Consider the following 16,247-nt stretch of genomic DNA (forward strand, 5'->3'; position numbering starts at 1 on the left):
AGGTTACTGTGCCGGTTCTTGCGAGTGGCGCGTTCAAGATGACTGACTTTTCTGAATGAAAGGGCTCCCTCTCAAAGGTGTGATTTCTGTTTGTGCCTTGTGTTGTTTGTATACAGAGCTTCTGCTCAGGCACAGAATAGCGCTTCCCTGTGTTGTGATCTTTATAGTACCTAGAATTAATTAGCCATTGGTGGCAGAGCTTCAAGGCAGCAGCTTCTGCATACTAACTATTTGCATGCTATGACTATCCTATGTTTTATATTAAAAAGAAGCATTTATTTTGCAAAGTAATGCTTTAGCTGTGGCAGAGAATCTGGCATATGGACCTTGATTCTACTTGGATTGAAATGGACTTCCCTGAGTGCTGTTACACCTTTAGCTAGCACTTATCTAGGGTGAGAAGGACTGGAATTTGAAGTGGCAAACTTTAGGATGGCATTTACTACAGGCTTGCAACGTAACCTCCTACCTTCACTTAGTCTTGCTGCTAAAACATTTGAGGTGAAATCTTCCACACAGTTGATTTAGGAACCTAAATATGAATTTCGGTACCCTGTTGACTGTGCTGAATTCAATGGTTTTTCCACTGACTCACTCAGTGACTTTGAATGAATGAGGAGTGGAAGTCAGCAGTCCTGAATCATGCCATTCTCCAGACAATACCCCCCTCCCTAATAACTCTTTCGAGCAGCAATCGTATTTTAAAAGCAATGATAACATCTGTGTTTTCCCCCATTATAATGGTTCAGAATTCAAGAGCCACAGAAACAATCTGCAACATTTGCAGTCAGTTTGAAATCTTTCAGAGTTGACACTTTTTGGGAGGTCACAGATTTTGGAAATACTAAAGGATTTTTTCAGCAGTAGTGGGATTTCAGCATACGGTTTGGAAAATTGTTGGAATCATTTCAGGCACCTGCCAGGGGATGAGGAGGTGGAGAGCATTTTGCAGTCCTTCCAGGATGTCCTTTTGGAGAGGTAGTAAGATCAGAGCAGGAAAGCAGAAAGGACCCTCACTGCCAGATGGGCTGCTTTGCCCAAGAACTGACTATTGCACTGTTCTGTGTTCTGTTTCTTTGTAACACTGGGTTTTACTAGGCTGGAAAGTGGCAACAAAGCTTAGGCGATCTCTGTGCTGTTGCCTGTGTGACTTCTCAGAACACCAAGTCTCAGAACACCAGTCTGGGCAACAGCAATGACTCTGCTGATGGCTGGGAAGGCATTGACCAGCATGCTCAGTCAGCCATGAGTCACTTGTATGGGACAAATCCAGTGTCACTTGTAGTTGATTTCACAAAACTATGCGTTTTCCTTCACCCTCTCCCAAAATAAAAGCAAAGTTTATTGAAATGAGGAAATTTTGAGGAAAAGGGGTCTTTTCAAAACCCATGCTTTTTTACTGGGCACTCTGTTGCCTTCATAATATTCAGCAGTATGTGATTTATAGTGCTCCTGACACGATGGTTTGGTGTTTCCTTTGTGTGCATAACTTCTTTTTGATATAAATGGATGATAACAAACCTAAATTGTAATCTCACAAGCACATGACACATTGTCTTTGTGGTGCAGATAGCAGGAAAATACTCTGATCTTGAGTTCAGCACTTCAGCCTTCCCACCCCCACCCCACCCTGGGGAGAGGGTGGCATTAGCAGGTTTAGTGAGACAGCAGTGTTGGTGGGTGATTCCTTCAGACGTGGTGATACAGGATGACGTTTTTGTGAGTCCCACTAGAGTTGAGTCCCTGGCATGGACTCAACAAGAGATTGGGTGCAGAGCTGCTTCTTGAGCTTCTGGCTTACCTTTTTGTGCTGCATGCTTAGAAGGAAAAACTGCTACAAACCCTTCACTTACCACTATCAGTTCCCCAGCTGTGCTTTGCTTCTGTGTATTTCCAACTTAGCATGCCCTGGCCCATCAAATCAAAGAAATAACGTGCATGAACTCTGCAAGTGTCACGAGAACCTTAGGATGAGTCCTAAAGCTGGGCTACTTTTGGAATGAGGGAAGAGCAGCTCTTCTCTTGAGATGCCTTTCCACCTTCGAGAGGTTTCTGCATTTTTGATACAGCTGTTTCCAGGGCCTCATGGGAGCTGAACAAACAGATGTCAAATAATCTGTTTTTACTTCAGGGAGCACAAAAGTGGATGGATGGATCTTGGAAAAACACTGGAGCTGTGCACACCTTTTTCTCCCCTCCTTGGGGATTATTTGAATTAGGCTTGAACCCTTAAGTGTATTTCAGAATGTTGCCTCTGATTGCCAAACTTCACTTGGGTGTTCCTCCCTTTCTTGCATAGCTGTTCAGCCCTTCCGAACACCCATTCTCCTTTATTGCAAAGCTCTTTGATTGGCCTCAGCAGGTGACATGATGATGAACAGTTGACTAATTACTTCAGCAGAACCAGTTTTTGTGGCTTGACCTCCTTTTCCCACCTGGTGTCTTGCTGGGAGTAGAGGGTCCTCTTTGCTGTCTGAGCAGTTGTAACTGCAGGATTACCCAGTCCAGGCCCAGCTGTAGGAGAAACCCACCCCCCACCCAGGTATCGATCAGGAAAGGCTTCTGGAGTTAAATTAAGCTTTTGAAATATGGAAATGAGGACATGGCTGAGTCAGGTGTTTAGCAACACATGGTACACAGGGGAAATAAGTTGTATGTACCATTTGTATCCTTAATCCAGACCTCAATGCTGGTTAGTGACACTGACCCACAGAGAACTTTACAGATACTTGACAAAATTTGATTTCAAAGGGTGCCAGTCCACCCTCTTCTCCAGGCAGATATTTTGCCTTGTGTCAACATCCTCATAACAAGTCCAGCTACGCAAATATAGCACATGGCTTATGAGTGTCTGGAAGGATTCAGAGGTGGAGAGTTAGAGCTAAAGAAGGTTCATGGTTAACCCCATGTGCCACTGAATAGCTTCGCCAGGGATAAGTCGCAGCACACGAGGAAGAAGCTGGGAGGAGAGTTTAATGGTCCTGCAGAGAGCAGTACCTTAAACAGCCATCCTCTAAGATGTTCCCAAGGATTCTCATGGAAAATAATCCTACATTCCTTTTATGTCCTTGTAATCACACACATATTATGCTTCCCTGCGCAATTCTAAGGAGAAAAGTAATTAGTCACTCCACACAAGCCTTTTGGGACTGGACATATACTCCAGTATGGAATCCAGCTCTGTCTAGAAAGAAATAAAGACACACAGCTCTGCTCTGTGCATGGTTATTAACAGAAGCTGCCATTTCCAGTAACTAGGTGCAAGGCCTTCCACATGCTCCCTGCCAGCTGCATCTCCAGCTGTGTTTGCTGGCTTAACAAAGCCCAGAAATGCAAGCCCAGGTTTTGAGAGCTTCACACCTGCAATGCCGAAAGCACAGGCTTGACTCCTGCTCACAAAACTCCCTTGTTTTAGATAGCAGACTCTCCAGTCTCTTAGAGAAAAAAAAAAAAAGAGAGCTGGTTATTGCTGGGTGTATGTTCTGACCGTAAAAGCAGAAAGTAAAAACAATCCAAGATATGGGGTGTGCTGGAGTGGCAGCTGAAGGGCTTTTTTTGTTCCTTCTACAGTTAATACCATCGTGCTAAAATTGCAAGTGGGGAGGAGTGGGGGTTAATTTAAGGTTTAGTGTGACCAAGAACAATTATTTAGAAAACAGCAAATGGACCACATTCTGAAAAATAGGCTTCATTTCTGTAGTCAGGAGTACTTGACTTAAGTTGCAGGGACTGTGAAGGAAACCTCCTGGATCCATTGCAGGTAAACATTTGCCTTTGATTCTGTTTTTCTCTTCAAGTCTAAAAACCCCAGCATTTACACTTAAATGGATGTGCTGTAAGCTATGTTTAGGAAGAGAATTTCATCCCCTCCTGCATGTACTTTTAACACATGATAATTATTCAACTGCAGCTTTACAAAGTATGGCTGCAGGGATGGTTTGTAAGGGAGGAGTTACATGGCACTGGTGATAACTGCCTGATTCAGCCCCACTGAAGGCAGTGGCAGCAGGATCAGGCCAACCAAAAGAGATATTTTATTTTAGATAGCAATTATGCACCTTCAGTGGCTTATGGTACATTCCTGCCTCCTGATTTCACACACTGGAGAACCCACATGGATGCCAGAGCCATGCATGTCTTCAAGGTCACACATGTTCAATGTGGACAAGAATCGCTGCGTTTTATCACCTTTTTTAGAAAAAAAAGCAAAACATTGAATCAGAGAGCTTATGAAAATGACGTTTTGGTGACTAATTATATATTTTTTTAATGCCATTGGTTTTGTCTTCACCAAACATATCACAAAGTCTAGGCTGTTTCTTTATTTTTGGTTTCTGCTTCTTCTCTCCCACTTCATCTGTTCCTCCCATACAGCAAGAGCTGTAGTCCAAAACTCATTGAGAGGTGAAAGAATTGCCTGCATGGTCCAGATGCATTACCTTGCATATAATTGGTTCTCCTTGTGCCAAAGCCATTACCACGCTACCAGTATTTAATTTATTATTACACAAAATGGTCTGGATAGCTGTGGCATTGAAAAGCTTCTTATGAATTGGTTCCTGCTCAGCTCTAAAGAGATTTGGGTCTTTTCTTTGATGTTTCTCAGTTTAAGAAAGGAACAAATGTGAAAGCTCTCCTACAAGACTTGATCAAAGTCCTGTGAGATGGCAGTCTGAATTATGGCCCTTCCTCTCTTGGAGGAAGGCAAACCAGGACAAATCTTTGTCTTCTTGAAAGAACCATGAATAGCTGTCTTTAAAATCCCATGAGGGTGGAAAGCAGAGCTGATTTTCACCTTCCTGGAGCCAGGACAACTCCATCCCCTTTGGATGGACTTTACCTCCCCAAGTAACATGATGAGCAAGGCACCTTTCGAGAAAGGTCACCAGAACCTGTTGTCTTGTGCTTTCTGAAGAATGCTAGCAGTGGAAAGGGCTTCATGCCACTACCATACAGCTGTCATCAAAATCCCAACCAGAGGTTTATTTGATCATAAAATCTGCTACAGCAGGAAGCGATGGAAGCTCTGCAGTAACTTACTTTGCTGCACACAACTACCCCAAAAGGGGTTTTGACCTGTTAACAATGACGCTTCATTATACAGAATTTTCTTATATTAATTTTCCATGTACCAGGGGGAAAAGAATCATTAGGTAACATGAGATCTTGAAAAATAATCAAAAATTTTAATAAATTATATATTGTGACTTTTGATATAGTTAGTGTAATCTTGTCTGGTCTTATATGTTAATTTTCATTAGTATCTTTCACAGTCATTTGTAGGAGGGGAGAAGAGTGTTGGTCTTCCATTACAGTAGAAGAAATCAGTCCAAGGAGATACCCAGGTGTCCAGGAGAGGACTTGACCTCGAGCATTTGGGAGCATTTTGGAGTCATCTAGGACAGGAAAACAACATTCGTGTGAGTTTAACTCCCTATGCTTGTTTATGTGTATCTAGTTGCTTGGCTGTGAGAGGTATTTAAATGCCCTAAGCTCCTCCATTTCCCTGTAATTTACTATCAGAAAGGACAGAAATAAATACTAACATGTTTGTAAGACATATCAGAATTACTTTACACTTAGGAGAATTTTGGAATAAAGTTAAATGCTTCAAAGCCTAAATACCACTCTGCTAATTCTCTTCTTATAGTTTATATTGTCATGGATTAAAATTTAATGCTGCTGTGAAAGCTGCCCCATCAAACTGAATGTGGTTGTAGCTGTTTGCCTGGTGTGGCCTGAGTAAAAGTGCTCCAGTGTGCATTTCCACCTTAGGAAAATTCTTTATGCCCTGATTTCCAAGTTCAAAAATAACTCTCTACAGATGAAACACATTTTTCACCTTTCAAAGAAGTGTTTGCACCTACAAATACTTCTTGCTGCCTAAACAAGAGCCCTTTCCTTTGCACTTGTGCCAACATGTAACTTGGATAAAGAATTAAACTCAGAATCTTAGTTATAATGCTTTCCCCGACTTTTTTTTTTTAATAATGACTGTAAGACATGTGCCTTCTCTCTCCTGAATTTTAATCTTTCCAACGAAGGTGTGTTTGAAGAAGGCACACCCTTCAGAAAATGTTTTGTGGTGTCATATTTGTGCCTTTAGTGTTGAAGACGAGCTGCCTTTTCAATTTTAAATGCACTTTTCAGGGTCTTACATCACAGAGACCTAAATTAAAACACACTTACCATAAAGGGGTGCAGCATATGCATTCATCCTGGAAATTGCACTGTGACATGAAAGATACCCAGACACTACTTGTAATTTTGAAGATGAGCAAGGCTTGGCCTTTCACATGTCCCACGCAAGAGAAGCACCCACATCCCGCAAAATTGTAAGCTTCTGAATCATGGAAGTTGGATCATAAAGCCTCTAATTCCCACTGGTTTGAAGATGTGTGTGCCTGTGAAAATGACGCCCAGTGCTGGGTTGGGGGTGGATGTGAACCTGTGCAGGAACCCCTGTGGCCCAGCTCCCAGCATGACCCAGAGAGCTGCAGAGCTCAGGGGTGGGGTAACTCTCACTTTCTGGCTCTCAGCTCCTCCTCCACATGGTTTTCAGGCTCAGGAATCAGGATCTGGTGGCTCACCATGGTGGGAATATTTTGCTTAGTGGTTTGCAGGCTGAGAAGGGCTAGTTTAAAGGCCCTGTGTAAAGAATTATTTGTTTAGCTTTAGGTGCTTTCTCTTCATTAAGCCTATTGGAGAAAATTTTTCCTCTGTGGTGTGGTGGTGTAGACCAGGAGTATGACCACCAGCACCTTTATTTTGGACATCATGGGACCAGCAGCTGGGACCAGCAGCTGGCCTTTAACATACCCTGAAAGTATGCAGATATGGAAACCTTGCCACAGGTGGTACAGCCTTGCAGAACGAGAGACCTCCTTTCTAGGTTCATATGGAATTAATGCCAAGTTCATTCTTCACATCTATGGGTCCCAGGAGCCAAATAGCAGCTTCAGAGAGCCATGAGCCTGTGGGTTTACAGAGGGAACTCCCAAACTCCAATGGGAGTGAGACTTCCCTTCCTGCCCCTATTCAATGTCAGTTTTTACTCATAACTGTTGCAGGGAAAGATTTTGCAATCCATTTCAATTAATGGATATTAACAATCTCTCTCCTAGAGTGCCATGGCTGGGGAGTATTCCGGGCTAACTTTGGAGGTGCAAGACCCTCCTGTGTCTAAATATTGCAGTAAATGTGGTTATCCTGTGGGTTTACTGGGCTTGACACAAGTGTCCTAGCTAAGCTCATAAGGAAGAGGAAATATGGGAATATTTGCCACCAGAAGACACTGCTGCCCTTGACATTTCTGTCTGCAAAACAATGGCTTACAGAGAGTTTTGAACTGGAAGGTGTTGTTGGCCTTTTTCTTTTACATTTTTGGATATTTGTTTCCTGTAGGAGAGTCTCTGAATTCCTTAATGTTGTCATCAAGTCCTGGGGGAATTTCCCTCCCTGTCCTTTTCCAGTTGTGCTACCTCTCCCAAGTTACCCGTGATGTAAAATTGCTGAGGAAGACATTTCTTCTTAAACTGGAAGCCTTGAATACAAGAGCTGCTCCTCCCAAAGGAAATGTTGTTCTTTTTACTTCCACATCCTCAAATAAGTCATAATCTTTGCTCTGTACCCAGGTATTTCCACTTGGGACTTCCCAGTTTCCTATAAATTCTGATTTACTCTCTTGCTGAGTCTGTGGAACCAGATACTAAATCCATCTTACTGGAAAGTAACAAAAAAAAAAAAAAAAAGAGAAAGAGAAGAACAATAAAACCCTAATCGAAATATTTTGCTGAAAAATGTCACAGCATAGTGATTTTTGAAACAAAAGCCCCAGAAATACTTTTTTGCTTTTTTAACTAGGAGAAGAAATGCATGTGTATACCATTTTGGTTGCAGTGGAATTGGAGAAGTCTTGTGTCATGTGCAGTGCCAGCATCAGGAAAAGGAGAGTCTGGCTTTGTCTTTTTGTATGTATTTTTCTGTCTTTGTTATCAGTATTGTATAGTCACTCTTAAACAGTTTTGCTGTGATGTTAAAGAGAAGGCGGCTGTTTCAGGCACTAAAGGGGCTCCTTTGGAAAGGCTGAAGTGGCTGCCTGCCCTCAGATGTCCATGAACCCCTCTAAAACCTGAGTCAAACTGAAGGGGCTCTGCACCTCACTTCTCTCTGACTCAGGGCAACCAGATGTCCAAGGTCTAGGTCCATTCTGGAGTCCTAACAAGAGTCTTTGGGATATTGTTTTGTCCTGTTTGGTTTCTTTTTTTGGGGGTGTGTCTTTTTTATTAGGGACGTTTTTTTCTCCCAGCAAACCCTTTTTCATTTTCATTTCATTAATTTTAATAATTTTTTAATCTGACCTTATTCCATGCCAAGAAGACAGGAATCTCCTGTGTAGGAGACTTGTGCCTGGCCCTCCTCACCACCCTCTCTGGCTCTTCCTCCCTTCATTGCTTCAGAGCCATTACCCAACTAAGCACCTTATTATTTTGGTGCATTTATACCCTTGCTTCCCCAGGTCTTGATGGGTAAGTTCCCTGCTGATTCCATGCAGAGGGAACATTCTTGTGTGTGCAGTGACTTTAGGGTGCATCATGCAGCATCTCAATCCAGGAGTCCCTGGCCAAAACCCAAACACCATGTTCCCCTCCTACCACGTGAAAACGAAAGTAAGCTTGGCCACAGCAAAACCACAGAGCCCTGTTGGAGCCTCATATGTTTGTGAAGATGGTGTAAAACACCCAAACTTTTACTTCAGATTTTCAAGAGATGCAAAATACACGGATGTGTCCATCAGCAGGACCTCCAGAGGGACAAAACACCACTGGGATCCCCACTATGAGAAGCTGCCCTAAGGTCGGTGACACAGGATTTCCGCAAGCTTGTGCTTATCTTGCAGACAAATCTCCTGGGGAGGAAAAGTCAGACACACACACAGGTACAGTGAGCACAGCTGTCTGTTGTGGGGCTGTAAGGAACCGCCGGAAACCCGTGGAGGAAGATGCAAAAAAAAAAAAAAAAGAAAAAAAAAAAGGGAGAAAAAGCCAGGGAGGGAAGAAGCTGTTTTTCTCAAAGCTTGGCTGCCCTTGCAAGCAGAGTAACATCACAAAAGAGACACACATGTTAGGCAGTTTTAGACTATTAAACCTAGAGGTTGCAATAGAGGGAAAGAAATTTCACTGCACACCAGTGCAGTGGTTAACATGTTTTCAGAAGAGTGCACTCATAAGCAGGCACAGCAGCTTGCTGTGCTGATAAAGCTTGTCGCTGCTCTGGAATAAGGCAAACTGAGCCATGGGAGCAAATTAACTTGCCAACAGCACACAGCAAGTGTGACAGAGTTAGAAAGATTAAATATGAACAGATTGCCCTTACCCTGCCTGCTTCACACACTCATGCAAAGGTGGTATCTGCAATGAGCGCTTCAGTTGCTCCTGAAATCCTGAAGTCAGGTGGCCTGGATAGTATTGACTCACTTCATGTGTAGAAGCTAAAGATGGAGTAAAAATGAGCGACCTAAGGGTTCAGTTTGCCCCAAAGGAGCAGAGGTTTGTTGCTTGCTCTATGTTTGCCCATGCACTGTATGGCAGAGAGGCACAAAGCAGAAAGTGTGCCCACTGAAAGACCTGGGAAAATAAAAGCTACCTCAGTACAGGGGCCGAGCTGGAAAATGGAGAGAAAAACAACTGGATTGGGTCAAAGCAGAAGAAATTGTAATTTTTCCTTTTCCTTTTTTTTTTTTTTTTTAATTTTGTTTTGTTTTTGTTCTGGGGAAATGAGAAAAAACCCAGTGCATTATTTTGGGTCAACCCGAATAGCATTTTGAATGTAATGTTTTGTTTTGAGGTTAGTTGCTCCTCTTATTTCTCACACTTTCTTTTATTTCAGGTCTCTTTTGAGTGGAAAATGCCATTTCAAAATAGCAAATCAAAGGGTTGTATTTAAAAGGCAGTGAAATAAAATGCTGTGGCATGTTCAAAACAAACCATTTCTTTCAAGAAATGTAGCTATGTATGTCTTTCTGCCATAAATTTTGGATAGAGTTGAAAATGTTTGCCATGTTTCATTAATCTTAGAAGCTCCAAAACTGCATGGTTTGAGTTTGTCTTTTTTTTTTCCTAGATACTTTAGGGGTTTTTTTTTTGGCCTCACTAAATTCCTGCTGAAGCAACTGGCCCTGCAGAAACAACAAAAGGGGGGTGTGTGACCTGAGGAATGGGAGAATCACAAGATTTCAGGGCACAGGACAACAGCACCTGGGGCAGAGGCCAGTTTATGGCTGAAGGTAAAAGCATTACCAGTGCCCTCTTATTCCCCAGCAAATCTAATGAAGTAGCAGCAGTGAGAAAAGAACTGTAGGCACAGGGGATGGATGTGTGTGGCCTTAGGGCGCCCAGTTTCAAATGTCTGTGCCACTGCAGATCTCCAGCATCATCAGATCACCAGCACAAACATTTTATCCCAGGTTTTCTCAGTTTGCTGGCAGGTCCTAGAGAGGTAGATGTGTAGAGTCATGCAAGAGGTGTTGGGATCCGGTTTTATTACTGTGCACCCCATCTCCTGTGGGGATCTGCAGGGCTCTCTCCTTCAGGGCTATGTATGGGGAGGTGACCTTGGAGCTACCCCTCTGTTCAAGCTGTGGGCCTGCTTGCTCACCAGCAGGCAGGCTAGGGATGCATGGAGGAGCAAAATGCCTTGTGCTCACTCCAGATAAGAGAGGTGATGCTGATAGGTACGAGAGAAACATCCCAAGCAACTGACTGAAGCTGAAATGTGGTTTGCAGCTCAAGTGTTTGCCTGACTTGTTGGCACTCTCAGGCAGGGGCAGGCAAGAGCTGGTCCAGGGGTACTGTGCTGCACTACTATGTCCAGCAGACAGTCAGGTCCTAGAGCTTCTCTTTCCAGCCATAACATCTACTGTGAAGGCAGTAACCCTTTAAAACCAGATGTATGGTAACTGGTAGCTTAGGTCACAGGCCTTTCCTTCCCAACAAACAAATAATGCTGTGTGCTTTGACTAGCAGGGGACAGACATTCTAAATTCAAGCTGTTTAAAGTTAGCAATTTCTTTTTCTGATTTTCCCAAAGCTGGCCAGCTGTGGCCTTTTGTGGTTGCTCCATCATGAGATGTTTTGTAATGAAGTGGTGGGGTCTCAGCAGGCCTTATTCTGTCACTGGAACAATGGAGCGTGGACTTTCTTTATATCCTGAAGGGCATCAAGAAAAGTTGTCCAGCTGTGCTTCAGCTGGACTAGTTTCCTCTTTTCATTTTTTCAGTCAGCCTTAGTAGACAGTACGTTTGCTTAACTCACTTTTCTTCTGAGGAGGATACTTGAAATGTAAATAGAAAACTGGTTTTAAGAAGTGGCATGTGTCTAGCATGAAGAAGTAAGAATTACTGCTGGAATAACCTTCCTTTCGTTGGGATTATATTAGGGAGGAATTTGGTCTGCTACTTGGCAGCTCCGTGCTCAAGCTGGCCGTTGTTATTAACATCTAGAAATTCATTCCTAACCTTAGTCACCTCAGGGGATTTGCACTTGAAAAGATCACATAGCCTGGTAAATTCGGGAAGGATAAATAAAGGAATAGCAACGCAAACTGCCTTCTGACTGGCAAGCATTATGGTTACTCATGTTTCTTGGCAGTGCTTGGCTATTCACTACTTCAGTTTAACCCCCTGCAAAGTCCATGTAGACGTGAAGAATTGCAGGGAAAACCCACTGGCTGGTCCCCCAGCTCAGAGGAGTGCCCAGAGGTGGCTGTCATGGTTTGTTGGGGCTCAGGGTGTCATGGAGAAGGAAGCCAAAGCATCTGGCAGGCCCCCTGGCCTGTGGGAAATGTGCCTGTGAAGGTGCAGGCGGATGTTTGCTGCTCAAAGCCTGTCTCCTGTTGTGTGTCACAGCAAGGTGAAAACAAACTTGGTAAGTGACTTAAAAGAGCAGATTTTGAAGAAAGCAGGTCAAAGGACCTGTGGGGCCTTGTGGTGGAAGCAAATTGACCAGCACAGCTGCAGCTGGAGAAGGATGTGCAGCTCCACTCATATTTTCCTACTTGGAAAGGACTGCCTGAGAGGTAAAACCCACTGTAGGGACCTGGGGTTCAAGGTTATTCACCTGCACCTGTTGAAGCATATAAAGTGGGCTGCATGAAGAACAACTCCTGTGCTAAGCCCATCATATTCACTGTAGTACTTTTTTGTTGTTTTTCTTGTTGAAACCACTACAGAGAGCAGCACATTTCCAGGAGCCTTGCTCCAGCAATCAAACTTCCCCGTGGCTTCATGCCGGCTTGGGAAGGATTCATGGCTGGGGATGCTTTGCCTCTTCCATGCCAACTCGACTGGAGCCATGTCTCAAGATGGTTCTTTGATATCCTGTACAAAGAATTGTTCCTCATGCTGTTTTTGTCATGAAATAATATGTTTCTGCAAAGTTGAATCTGATTATTTTATGAAGAGTTAGGATGGGGGACTGGGTACTTACACAGTAGTATTTATGTATCTGTTTCTTTTGTTAACAGATAGGCCTGCCAGTCCCACTGAAATTTAAACATGCACTTAATGTTCCCAGTGGCTAATCCCATGAAAGTCTACTCCCAGCATATAGTCAAGTACACATGTACATGTACATAGGCACGGACTGCACGGCCCTAATACTGATGTGCTGACTTAAGGCTGTCAGTTGTGAGTGTTCTCATGTCTGGAGTGTATCCTCAGACTCAGGGATGCCTAAACCCTCACTGTCTGGATCTACAGGGTGTTAAGTAGGACTTGGAAAACGGAGGGCTGGAACAGAGAGGCAAGAAGTTACATTTAATGATGTGAAATAACAGTAGAAGCCAGGCCCAGGTTCATTAAGTAATGGCTTTGCTTTGCCATTATTTACTTCAGCCTTCATTTTGCCTCTGTGAAATGCTGACTGCCCATCTAGTAATGGCACAGATGCCACAACTTTTTCCAAATGGACATTTTTGTTTAATATTTTGAAAGCAGGCCTGAAACATCCACAAGTGTCAGTGTTAGGCAGAGGGAGAGAAAGCTCAGAGATAAATGCAGTATGTGCACATGGTAAGATATGCACCTTATTGTTCAGCAAAATTGGTAAATTACGATCAGTGCCACAACAGTGTTCTGAATTAATGCAACAACTTAAAACTTTGATACAAGACCACTAGAATTTTGGCCTGCAATCTGATAAAAGGACAACTGTACCAGAGCAGCAAAGAGATTAAAAACAAAACAAATAATTAAAGGAAATGGAGTGGAGAAAAAAATGCCTCCACCAAATGATAAATTACAGACTAGAATTTTAATTATATGACACCTTTTGTACTAAAAACTCTCAGCATATATTCCAGTATTGTTTTGAAAGCAGATCTGTTGTCCTTGTGAGACTGGAGTGACAGACCACTGTGCAGGTACTGCTGTGCAATTATGGGATTTCTAGAGAACTCATGATATCCTTCCTTCTTAGGGGGACCCCATAGGTTTGGATACTTGGGGAGATGTGCTGGGTTTGGTTTGCAGTGTAACCTGAAGCAAAAGTCAGCTTGAGGCTGCCAGATTGTGCCTGGTTTCAGATCAAACCCCTGTGAAAGTAGTGAATTGAGTAGGGTTTCCACTCAAAACCATAAATCGGTCTTGGTTTGCTTGAAACTTTGCCCAGATTTTTTTCTTTTTCTTTTTTTTTTAACTTTTCCAAACTTGGCCTGTGTTCTAGCTTTGTAACAAAACCTAAAACAAACATCTCTGGGTTTCGGGTTTAGTTGTGAAAGTTTAACACAGAAACCATTTTCCTCCAGGGGTAAAGGGGGGATGCTGGCCTATGTACTATGGTTGAGCTTTGTTTTTTCATTCTTTTGAGAATGATGGTGACAGTTTGTAATTTCTGCCTTGAACACAGCTGGAGAAGAGGCTTTGGCTCAACATCTGTACTGAAGGACAGAAGAGAGGAGAGTGACCATCACGTCCCTGCTTGGATCTCCAGCCTGCTTTTCACATCGCTGTTGGCAACAGGAGCACATTAATGCAGAGAAGTCCCACTGTCTCACTGTGATGCCACTTAACTCAGACCAGAGCAGCTCTGAATCAAGGGCAGCTTTTGATAGCATGGAGGCCAAAGATAACAGGAGGACAGATTTTTGCCTGGCACATGGTAAGATCAGCAACTGGGAACCATGCCACCAACAAGAGAAGGAGCTGTCAGAAATTGCAGCTTCCAGCTCACACTGAATTCCTGTCTCACCAGGAGTGAGGCTTGTTGTGTAAGAAAGCAAGATACCATCCATTAATTGCTGGCAGCATTTTGTCTTTCCGTGAGATACAAGCTTCCGATTCCTCTTGTGTTTCTCCCAGCAAGCTGGGCCTCACATTTTGTAAAGAAAGTCCAAGCTGGCATGTTCCCCTTGCTCTGGTCTGCATGGCAGGCAATCCAGGACTCCAGCATTTTTCCATTAGCCTAGTGCTCCCTGTGCCACACTGTGTGGTTAGAAACAGAGATTTTTAAATATTTTAGTCAAGATTACTAACATGCACAAGGTCAAAGACTACAGGAGTTACCATTTGCTATGCTAAAAAGGTGCTGCTGTCTCTGATGAGCACAGATACACTGTGTGGCCCTCACAGCTTTTGACCCAGAGGTGTGAATGCCAACACCAGAGTCCTCTGCTGCGCCTGGCTATAATCACAGGAAGCTCATTCATTACGCAGGTCCTGAAGATATGGAAGTCTTGCTAATCAGTTTGGATGGGAGGGGTAGATTAATCATTTCCTTTTACACTTGTTGATAGACCAATTCATTCTATCATGAGAAAATTGGAAGTGGGGGGAAGTTCCAGTAAACTGTGAGTAAAACATGAGATTTAAATCAGATGTTGTGGTCCAACTTTGCTGCTGCTTTTCTCTTTAATTTTACTTCCCCTGTCTCCTCACAGCAGGGCCTTTTCCAGGGCTAAGCCACACTTCCCAGAACTGTCCTTTTGAGATAACTGGGATGGTAGATAACTTTTCACCCAAGGAATGCACTGGGAACCTAGGGAAGTGAATCTGCTGTCCTCATTCAAGAAACCAGATGAGATCCTGGAGAAAAATGCCTAAGGCAGCATTGCTACTGTTATCTCCAGATAGTAGCAGCAAAAGCAGATTAGGAACCTCCCATGCTTTCATGGAAAGTAGGAAAGGAGTGTCCCAAGCAGTTGGGACAAATCCTTTCTGCCTCTGCCTCTCCCATTGAGCACTGCTGAACACTCCTTACTTGCTGCTGCAAAAGGATCCAAACTAACACTCCTTTGGCTGCTGTCCTGGGCTACCTTCGTGGAATGGGGGGAGTAGTGTGCATCTTCAGCACTCTATGTCCTTCTCCTGGCAGTGCCTGACTCTTGCAGGGATATTTTAGCCTCTCCAGAGGCAGCTGCTGAAATATTGGAAAATAAGGACAACTGATGCTGGTGGGTTTTTTTATTTTAGTTTGTTATTGTTTGGGTTTTTTGCTACATCAGGCTTTAAACTGTTTCAAATCATAGTCCAGTAATACCATCATCTGTTTTAAGGATATTGATGTCATGGGTTTAGGTGCTTGTCTAGTTCCTATAAATTTGGGTGGGGTATGTACAAAGGACCTTCACGCTACTCTGTAACACTGAGGTCTGAAACCAGGGATCATGAACAAAATATTACATGTCAAATCCATTTAAACATCCTACATCATCTAGATACAGTAGTTGCCACAGAAAATTAACAGTACTTTTGCATGGCTGTTGTATTAGAAAAACTTGCTGCTTATTTTGCCTGATTTCTTACCTGTCTGCTGCAATCTCCTTGTGCTAAATACAGACCCTGTAAAGCTCTTTACAGGGGATATTTGGTAGGGTGGGACTGCATGTTTTTTAAATTAGGATGAGGGAAAAAAGATCAATTAGTGCTTCCTTCGATCACAGAGACACCTTTTGGTTGCACGAGTGGGAGATAAAGCTTGTTAGTTAAAGGGAAGGGCTGAAACTCCAAGGCAGCAGATGCCATTGCATTTAGAGGCTACAAAAGAATACAGAACTGTGTGCTACAGGAGTGTTTAGTCTGCCAGGCTTGCATGAGTGTGGCTGAACTTTCCATTTATCCATTTACAAAACACAGCTATTTTTGTTTTATTAAGTTAGTACAGGTGTGAAATGGTCTCTTTTAGACCTTTTCTCCTCACAGCAGTGGCACTGCTTTATCTGTGTTGAGGCAGAGAAAATGTTATATGCTACCA

At 43.2% G+C, this 16,247-nt stretch overlaps 1 long non-coding RNA gene across 1 annotated transcript; it reads left to right on the plus strand.

The window, feature by feature from the left end:
- Positions 1-14,820, plus strand: LOC139685346 (uncharacterized). The gene is made up of 3 exons (XR_011700091.1): positions 1-77; positions 5,274-5,420; positions 13,905-14,820. It is a non-coding gene; the product is annotated as an uncharacterized lncRNA (long non-coding RNA).
- The last annotated feature ends 1,427 nt before the right edge of the window (positions 14,821-16,247 follow it).

This window comes from Pithys albifrons, chromosome 2 (genome assembly GCF_047495875.1).
Source record: "Pithys albifrons albifrons isolate INPA30051 chromosome 2, PitAlb_v1, whole genome shotgun sequence".
Classification (NCBI taxonomy): Eukaryota; Metazoa; Chordata; class Aves; order Passeriformes; family Thamnophilidae; genus Pithys; species Pithys albifrons.